Source organism: Musa acuminata, chromosome BXJ1-9 (assembly GCF_036884655.1).
Source record: "Musa acuminata AAA Group cultivar baxijiao chromosome BXJ1-9, Cavendish_Baxijiao_AAA, whole genome shotgun sequence".
NCBI lineage: Eukaryota > Viridiplantae > Streptophyta > Magnoliopsida > Zingiberales > Musaceae > Musa > Musa acuminata.
Window position 1 is genome coordinate 25,669,337 of NC_088335.1, and position 10,664 is coordinate 25,680,000.

The following is a 10,664-nucleotide window of genomic DNA, read 5'->3' on the forward strand; positions in this document are numbered from 1 at the left end:
CGGCGAGTAGTGGCAACGGGAGCAGGAGCGGCGAGCAGCGAAAGCGATGAGCGGCGACAACGGCAACGTTTGCGAGCAGCGACAACAACGAGCAGCGGGATCGGGATCGGGAGCGGCGAGGGTTAGGGTTCGGTTGTCACTTATATCAGTTTTAGTTGGTTTGATTGAACCAACTAACCATCGGACACCGAACCAGGACCGAACCAGACCTAAAATCCCGATTTGGTCGCCTTGGTTATCATAGGCGCTCTCCCGAAGCCCCTAGCGCCTGGGCTCGGGCGAGCGCCCAGGCGGCGCCTGTTTGAAGCGCGCCGCCTGGGAGATTAGCGAGGCGCTCGAGCCTCGCCTCGCCTCGCCTCGCCCGAGCTCCTAGGCGAGCGCCCGAGCGCCTTTTTAAATCGTTGATACATACCACCTGGTACGGACAGTATTATTCGAAATTGTATACCTTGCTTTATATACTTAAATAAACATTTCAAATATACATAACCTTCAAGACGTCTTCTTCATGAAGGTTATAAGCTAAATCTAGCATTATGGTAAGACCCTAAAGTCTTATCATGGAAGAAATGAGAGAAATGAGAATGCTCTGATAACAAATGATAAGACCCTAAAGTCTTATCGTCGATCTGATACCAATTGATAAGACCCTACGGTCTTATCGTGGAAGAAAGGGGAGAAAAGGGAATGATAATGATCGCTTCGAGGGGATCGGCCTCCTTGATCGCTTCGTGGGGATCGGCCTCCTTGATCGCTTCGAGGGGATCGACCCTCCTTGATCACTTCGAGGGGATCGGCCTCCTAGGGTTTATCCACAGAGTGGAATAACATTTCATTCATTGATTGATACTGGTAGCACTAACAATTTTATGGACATTGAGACTGTTGACCGATTGGCCCACCACATTGAAGACTATGACAGATTCGAAGTAAAGATCATTGATGGACGGATTTTCACTTGTGATAGCAAAGGTTCAAAGATAAAATTGATTATACAGGGCCAGAAGTTTCATGCAACGATTACTACACTAAAAGACCGACCTGTTGCTTACACTATCAAAAAGTGGAGACCATACTTACTTGATCAACGGGTTGTGATGCGTTGCAGATAATCTATGGCTAAAGTGCTGAAAGAGAAGCTCCCCGAAATTTATGCTGCTCAGCCTTGGGGACAAGGCTGATTTGAAGAGGGAGGAACTGTTAGGACCCTTTTTCTAAGCTTTTAAATAATGTTTATTGAGTCTGTTTAGTCCAATTGTTTATTGAGTCGGTTTGGTTCAGTTAGAGTCAAGTAGAGGTTTATTTAATATTTATTTATTATTAGAGTTCAAGTCGTGATAGACTCTGGGTGGAACTCTATAAATAGGGATGTAACTGCTTCTTTTCAGTAATCTATGAAAAATACTATTCTGTCTTTTGACAAACCCTATGAGGTCGATCCCCTCGAAGCGGTCAAGGAGGGCTGATCCCCTCGAAGTGATCATCCCCTTTCTCTTCTTTTTTACGATAAGACTTTAGGATCTTATCATTTGGTATCAGAGCATCCCCATTTCTTCCATTTCTTCTACGATAAGACCTTAGGGTCTTATCATTTGGTATCAGAGCGACGATAAGACTTTAGGGTCTTACCATTTGGTATCAGAGCCTACGATAAGACTTTAGGGTCTTATCATTTGGTATCAGAGCGACGATAAGACTTTAGGGTCTTATCATTTGGTATCAAAGCGACAATAAGACTTTAGGGACTTACCATTTGGTATCAGAGCATCCTCATTTCTCTCCTTTCTTCCACGATAAGACTTTAGGGTCTTACCATTTTGTCACGGACAAACTTCTAAACAAGATGTTTGATGTAATGCTCATATATGTCCGTGTCTCTTGGCATGTTCATGCCTTGTACAGAATGCAGAGGGACGGCTGAAGGCTTAATAGTCCCATTTTAGTTGGGTTGGTGGCCTCTTTAGGCTTGTAAATAAAGGTTGTGTCATGTAGACACGTGCGAGAGATTCTCGGTCTGTAATGGACCATTTTACCCTTTGTTGTGCCACTGTTCAGAGCTTGTAAAGTCTGTTTGTAATTTGCATTGTCAATGAAGTGTTTTTCGGACATGTTTGCTTGTGGATCCCGATTGAGGCGTTCTCTCTAACCCGTTCTCTCTTTTGGTGGTCCTAAGGGACAATGGGAGGCTTCGGGGAGGCTGACCTTTGCGGATGGACACGCAAGGGTGCCGCACGACTTAGGCAAAACCAGCTAAGTCCGTGACAGATGGTATCAGAGCGGGACAAGCACTCATAGAAACACTTGACATGCAAACGTGGGGGACCTAGCGGGGCTGCGTTGAGGGCAGTCAGCAACGCGCGACCGTTTGAGGGAAAACGGGCATGGAGATGTTGGGAAAAGAGTCGCTCAGAGGAGCGGGCATCTAACATTGGCATTCAGAGGAATGGCCAACCCTTCGCGCAAGAGGCACCACGAGAACAGGTAAGCTTGGAAGAATGCGGAGCGCACAAAGGTTGGGATGGCTGAGTTTGAGCTACGGCTCAACGTTGACAACTTTACTTGATGGTGCTCAAGGCAAGCGAGGCGCTTGGCAAAGGACGAGACCATGCAAAGTGGAATAAGTTGCTCAGCGACCGAAAGAGTTGTGCAAAGCTCACAGAGGTGAGGGGAATTGCTAACTCGAAGAATTCGGTACTCATGCATGGGCTTGTATGCGGACGATGGAATGTTCGTGGCCATCCTAAGGCGGTCGAGACTCGGCGCCATGGAGCATTGAAACTTTCTCTTCGGCATGCGAAGGATACGTCCGGAGGAGGCTGAAGTGTGCAACGAGTTCAGCATGTTGCTAGGCCTTGAGGGGTGCAGCGGTGGCTGTATTGACGTGGAGGCGCAATCTAGCAAGTGCGTTTGCAAGAGGCAGAACAATGCACAGTTTGTTCAGTAGGTCGGAGTAGTCCAAGGGGATGGTGGTCTCCGAAACGAAGAGAGATGTTGCTCCAACGGGACAGTTATCCAAGAGGGATAAGTCTCGACTCTCCAGAGGGAGAATCATGTGAGACGGACTTCACATGTTGAGGAGGAGTACCTCACAAACAACAACTCCACGAAGCTCAATGGACCGAGCAAGCAGCGAGGAGTTGTCGCATGATCTCGCTCGAGAGAATGCATTGGTGGATGCATTGCGAGATCAAGTGGGGGAGCGACCTAAAGCAACTTAAATGAAGGCACACTTGGAGTCGATGTAGAGATCGGACTCAAGGGAGGGCTGACCCGTGGAATGGTGGGCACGAGGGCCACCATCGACTCAATGCGAAAAACGAGGAGCGGAGCAACTTGGGTGTAACTTGGCGAAGTACCCAAGCCGCATGAAGGGAGCCAGTAGAGAAGTTGGAACATGGAGCAGAAGCACAGTGCTTTCCTTAGATAGAGGTCAAAGACATGAACTCTTGCAGAGGCAAGAGTAGGATCATGTTGTTCCATGGGTCCTTCATTCTGACGGAGCGGACTCATCTTGCATGGTGCCAAAGACGAAGGGAGCTTCTGGGCACATGCACCTTATCTCGGAGGAGCATTTGATGGAGGAACTAAGGCGACTCAATTTGCGGAGGCGAAGTTGGGTACAGAAGGCCTTAGCACGGGGCAAGAGGACGCAGAGGCGGGTACTCTTGAAGAATATGCCACAGTGTTGCCATTCGAGTTGCTATGATGGAAGCGGTGCGCAGCGGAGATTGTGCTGGTAGGGGCAGAGGCCCAGGATCCAGACAATGGTGCACAAATTACAGTGAAGTCGGTGGACTTCGGGAGCTACTAGGCGACGGACTGTCCTAGAGCAGTGCTTCATCTTGGTGTGACCCAAGAGTGGGTGGATGAAGGTCGATTGCCAAAGGAGCGAACAAAATCGAAGGTGGAAGAGACCCTGCGATGTATTGGCAGAGGCCACACATGGAGGGTTCACAATTCGAGTTTATTCCACAAGGATCAGAATGCAATGGAGATGTCACCAGGAGGCGACATGGTGCAGCGGATCGTGGTGGAACAGTTCGTGGCAATGCGATACACACGACTTAGTCCCGGGAGGGACTAGATCATATGGAGGTATGATCGGGAGCTACTGGAAGCTCCACTTCGGTGAACAACACGACGACAAGAAGGGCTATGGATTCAATGAGTGAAGGCCATGGTACCGCAGAGGCGGGTCTTCCGGGCGTGCATCGAATTTTGCATCGGATGAAAACCTTGGTCATCAGCATATGGGGGCTGTGTTCCACTAAGGGAAAAGTTCGAATGCAAGTACCAATGAGTTCCATGGGAGGGACTTGATCATGCAGAGGTATGATCGAAGCAGCTGGAGAGTTGGACTGCTCCAGAGCTCATATTCGCTTAAGGGAGCCCGGCAAGTCAGAGGACAAGGCCGAGTAAGCGAACGTTGCTACCAAGGAAGCTAAGGAGAACAGAATTGGTGCAAACCCTACAACGTGATGGCAGAGGCCATGCATGGGAGTTGCAGTCTGTCTCTCCATCGACCAAACAGACTGCTTGGAGAACACAGAGGTGTTGAAGCAGGGGGGGTCGAAAGGGGCGAGGAAGCGACGACGAGTCCAGAGGGACTTAGCTACCCAAAATCAAGGATCAGTTAGAATGGATGTGGACTCAGAGGAGTGCCACGGAAACATATCTACTGATCGTGAAGAAAAGTGATGCAGATGCGAGGCGACGGATAGTAGGGCCATGGGCATGGCAGCGCCATGGTACCGCAGAGGCGGGACTTCCGTGAAAGTCATTGATCCCTTGCTCTCATGGAGGGAGAGCGCTTGGTCGTGAAAGGGGCCGAGGAGGTGGAGAATGCAGAGGCAATCTTCAAGTACCAAGACAAGGCTGAAGGGCAGAGGCCGAAGAACTTCGTAAGACCGGTGTCAATGTGCTTCTCATCAAGATAGCCGAAAGTGAAGGACTTCGGGTCATGCAAGAGTGCATAACCAAGGAACGAAGCAGGCAGTACACGGTGCTGTACCTTTGCTACTCAGAGGAGTAGGCGGCAGGGTTGATGGAGAAGACGGTACAATCCCAGAGGCGACCAAACCTATGAGAGAACTACTCCAAGTTGGGGTGAAAACTTCCTACATTCCAGAAGTTCGATGGCATTGAGAAGGTGAATCACAGTAGCTAACTCAACGCAAGGAGTGCAAACACTTCATGTGCTTCAGAAGTGTGAGCAAAGAGCAGGCGAAGGCCAGTAACCAGCTCGATGCATGAAGTACAACCTCGAGGAGGCGGGCGAAGTCAAGTAACCTTTGTCTTCTCAACATTTAAGAGAATGGGCGAAACCGAGTACCCTAATTCTCTTATCTATCCAGCAGAGGAGCTCTGCATATGTTCAAAGACCCTTCGAAGATAATGGAAGACAATAGTTGTCAAATCCTCACCAACGGTGATCAGTGCTACTGAGAGTAGATTGTCCGCTTCATTTCCCAACGAAATGCCAATCGAAAGCGAAAGTGATGTGAACCTACTTGGATGTGACAACTAAGTGAAAGAAGAGTCAATGAGCAAATTTTGTGGAGGAATGACCCAAAACTTCAGAAGTTTGCGAGATGATGCTCGTTAAAGCTCCAACAAGCATCCACCCAGTTCAAGCAGCATGAGGAATTTGAGAGACTGGCGCAGTAAGGATGGTCTTTTCCTTCATCTGGGGGATCCGCAGGAATCAACAATGATCAACACAACTCAGCCAACCCCACACCAGAGTCAGAGTCATTGGTGAGTTGCAGCAGCATAGCGGATCAAAGGTTCGACTACTCAAAAATAGCAGCGGAGAGCAGCTGAGAGCCAAGAGGCGCATTGTAGCTGGAGCAGAAGATTGAAGACTCAGCAAAGGCGAGGAGTTGCAGTGTCGACAAAGACTTCAACGAGGACGTCGAAGGAATAAGTGGGGGAGAATGTCACAGACAAACTTCTAAACAAGATGTTTGATGTAATGCTCATATATGTCCGTGTCTCTTGGCATGTTCATGCCTTGTACAGAATGTAGAGGGGCGGCCGAAGGCTTAATAGTCTCATTTTAGTTGGGTTGGTGGCCTCTTTAGGCTTGTAAATAAAGGTTGTGTCATGTGGACACGTGCGAGAGATTCTCAATCTGTTATGGACCATTTTACCCTTTGTTGTGCCACTGTTCAGAGCTTGTAAAGTCTGTTTGTAATTTGCATTGTCAATGAAGTGTTTTTCGGACATGTTTGCTTGTGGATCCCGATTGAGGCGTTCTCTCTAACCTGTTCTCTCTTTTGGTGGTCCTAAGGGACAATGGGAGGCTTCGGGGAGGCTGACCTTTGCGGACGGACACGCAAGGGTGCCGCACGACTTAGGCAAAACCAACTAAGTCCGTGACAATTTGGTATCAGAGCGACGATAAGACTTTAGGGTCTTATCACATTACCTCTAAAATGTCATAATCTTGATTATGATGTGAAGCTACACAGCTACAATGCAAATGATGTTATATTAAGATGATGTGTTACTTATTAAAATATGAAGTCGATACTTACCAAGACTTTTGCAATTATTCATTAGTTTTTTGTGCTTGTGAAATTGAGGATGACCATTTCATGAGGCTCTCAACATGTTCACAAAACCACCATCATATGGTATCAATATAACATGGATCCTAAAAATTCAATTAGCTACTATAATTTGTCATGGATTTGCCTTAATTGAGTTGTTTGTCAACAAAACCGCCGATTGTAACCACCGTCGTCGGCTGGCAGCGGTGGTTTCTCGGCTAGGAGGCGACGATGGGGGTAATCGATCGGCCGGGAAGCAACGGCGGCGGTGGAGAAGGAGTTGCCTTGCAGCGACGGTGGAGAAGAGGAGCAGGGCTGTGGCGGAGTGGGACGCTGGCAGCGTCATCTCCTGGTAGCGGTGGTGACTCGAGTGGGAGGCGACGGCCACGGTGGACATAAGAAAAAAATTAGCAAGGAAAGATCAGCAAGGGGTTTGTACTATGATGAAAAATAGAGTATGGAGCACCGATGTAAACAAGGGCAACTTCTGATGATTGAACCAATTGGAGAGGAGCCGAAAGCTAAGAATGTGGACTCCGTTCATGAAGGTATAAATTCTAATGAAGACGTTGAACCTACCATACATACAATGCATACATTAGCCGACTACTCTAACCCGCAAACTATGGAAGTTGGCGGAACTCTAGAGCATCAGCCTATTATAGTTTTGATTGATACTGGTAGCACTAACAATTTTATGGACATTGAGACTGTTGACCGATTGGCCCACCACATTGAAGACTATGACAGATTCGAAGTAAAGATCATTGATGGACGGATTTTCACTTGTGATAACAAAGGTTCAAAGATAAAATTGATTATACAGGGCCAGAAGTTTCATGCAACGATTACTACACTGAAAGACCGACCTGTTGCTTACACTATCAAAAAGTGGAGACCATACTTACTTGATCAACGTGTTGTGATGCGTTGCAGATAGTCTATAGCTAAAGTGCTGAAAGAGAAGCTCCCCGAAATTGATGCTGCTCAGCCTTGAGGACAAGGCTGATTTGAAGATGGAGGAACTGTTAGGAACCTTTTTTTGAGCTTTTGAATAATGTTTATTGAGTCTGTTTAGTCCAGTTGTTTATTGAGTCAGTTTGGTTCAGTTAGAATCAAATAGATGTTTATTTAATATTTATTTATTATTAGAGTTCAAGTCGTGATGGACTCTGGGTGAAACTCTATAAATAGAGATGTAACTACTTCTTTTCAATAATCCATGAAAAATACTATTCTGTCTTTTGACAAACCCTAGGAGGCCGATCACCTCGAAGCGATCAAGGAGGGTCGATCCCCTCGAAGTGATCATCCCCTTTCTCTTCTTCTTTTTTACGATAAGACTTTAGGGTCTTATCATTTGGTATCAGAGTATCCCCATTTCTTCCATTTCTTCTACGATAAGACCTTAGGGTCTTATCCCATTTGGTATCAGAGCGACGATAAGACTTTAGGGTCTTATCACATTACCTCTAAAATGTCATGATCTTGATTATGATGTGAAGCTACACAGCTACAATGCAAATGATGTTATATTAAGATGATGTGTTACTTATTAAAATATGAAGTCGATACTTACCAAGACTTTTGCAATTATTCATTAGTTTTTTGTGCTTGTGAAATTGAGGATGACCATTTCATGAGGCTCTCAACATGTTCAACAAAACCACCATCATATGGTATCAATATAACATGGATCCTAAAAATTAAATTAGCTACTATAATTTGTCATGGATTTGCCTTAATTGAGTTGTTTATCATAAATTAGCCACTATAATTTGACATATTGCAGCTCCAATGTGCTTATATTGCTGACATTTGACATTTCTTTTATTTTTGGTCGCTATTGTACATACAAGAAAATCCACCATGGCATAAGCTACAAGGCTAATTTTGGTCGATTTTGAACCAGGGCTACTAGTGATCCACAATGCATTCTAGGGGTTGCACATTCAATAGAACTATGTGCAATAGAAACGTTGAAGGATCGAGCGAATTTGCTTTGTGGGAGGCTCGATAAAGGCATTGAAAGAAGATAGAATACATAAATAAAACAATCTAGATTGCTTCTTGAAAATGTATAGTAACTATGAAAACTACTTCGTGAGCAACAAGCTAAAACTTCTCGAGCTAAAGCTCAGACTTCTTGAGGCTACAACTTGTTGTTGCCACCCTCTTTCTTTCCTCCTCTCTATAGTATCAATGCCTCTCTCTAGGCTGCTACTGCCTCTATTTAATTGTTGTGTTCGAAGGGTTGTCACACCCTGCAATTTTTGGTTGTGGAGGGGAATAATCCTAACTCAGGTAGGACTCAATCGAAGTCCAACTCTCATTCTAATCCAAGTCCAACATAGATTGACTTGATTTGATCCTTTGGGCTGATCGAACTTGCACTTCGAGCTTGGGTTTGAGCCGACTAGATTTTGAGCTAAGTTAGAGTAGGATTTGAGCTGAGCTAGAGCTGAGTTGGAGGACCTTAACAGAGCTTATCATCCCTGATCAACAATTTGCTCAAGGTTATGAGTTGGGCTTTGATTAGAACGTCTCTCACATGGAATGTGGAAGAAAATTGCACCAACTTATAAAGCTAATTGGCTATTAACTTGAGGGAAATCATTTTAGCTAGTAGTTTAGGCCTATCAAGTTAATTGTTAGTTATCTCATCAAGCTATATGTGACTTGTTTTTAAAATTTTGATCTAGAGAACACTTCAAGTATTGTTTCTCAAGCCATAAATATTATTGATGTGTCTTCATTGTCAAGCCATAAATATTAATGATGTGTCTTCATTGTTCTTATCATAGACTTCAAATCAAATCTAAGACCTCTTTGTTACCTCCAACCTCAAACTTATTACCCACCTGATGATGTTCAAGACCTTATCAATTTTATAGAAAAGAACAAACAAAATAGCTGATAGCAAGAGATGTGAAGCATCATAAAAACTCTATTGTTTCAATATGTTTTTGTTGACCATGTCATAGAACTAATGTCAATGGAAACCACTTTTACTTCAAATAAAAAGAAAAAAAATAAATTAGTTAATCAAGATGAATGATAACCACACTAATATAGCAACCAAATTATAGCTTGAAGTACATAAACACATTACATATCCTAAGGCATAATAGACAGGTAGCAAAATGAGATAAGAGAATTTTCTGGAATCAAAGATGTGCATTATTCAGTTAGTGATTTCCCCTCATTTCAGTTGTGGAGACACAGTATCAACTAATGATCTATCCTCATTTCTTTAATTGCAAGGTATCAGAAATTGAAATATAGAAAAGAAAAAACCAAGGTTACTAACTGTCGATGGCATGTCCTACGGGTTGCACATTCAATAGAAACTATGTGCAATAGAAACAAGGATCCGGTGATCATGATCCTTCTTTCAAGCAAATTTACTCTTCATGGGAAGCTCAATAAAGGCACTGAAAGACAATAGAACACAAAGAGAAAATGATCTAGATTGTTTCTTGAAAAGGTATACCTAAACATGTAACTATGAAAAGAACTTCATAAGCAACAAGCTCGGACTTCTTGCGGCTCAACTTGTTGCTGCCTCCATCTTTCTTTCCTCCTCCCTCTGGGGTCAACACCTCTCTCTGGGCTACTGTTGCCTCTATTTGATTGCTGTGTTTTACGGGTTGTCGCACCCACCAATTTTTGGATATGGAGGGGAAGACTCTTAACTAGGGTTGGACTCTCATTCGAAGTCCAACTCTCATTTCAATCTGAGTCCAACTCAGATTGAGCTAGTTTGATCCTTTAGGCCGCTTGAACTTGAGCTAAGTTGGAGTAGAACATGAGCTGAGTTTGTGAGTTTGGCAGTCCCTGATTAAGGATTTGACTCTAGATTATGAGTTGGGCATTGATGAGAATGTGTCTCATATTGAATGTGGAGGAAAAGTCCACCAGTTTATAAAGCTAATTGGTTATTAACTTGAGCTTAATCATTTTAGCTAATAGTTTAGGCCTATCGAGTTAATTGTTAGTTATCTCATCAGGCAGAGTGTGACTAGTTTCTAAAAGTTCAATCTAGAGAATGCTTCATGTCTTGTTTCTCAAGCCATAAATATTATTGATGTGTCTTTGTTATTCTTACCA

At 44.5% G+C, this 10,664-nt stretch overlaps 1 protein-coding gene across 1 annotated transcript in view; it reads right to left on the minus strand.

Annotated features, from left to right (window-relative positions):
- The window catches only part of LOC135593431 (DNA-directed RNA polymerase V subunit 5A-like), a 29,927-nt gene that overhangs the window by 17,618 nt on the left and 1,645 nt on the right, over positions 1-10,664 (minus strand). The gene's annotated exons all lie outside the window — the stretch shown is intronic.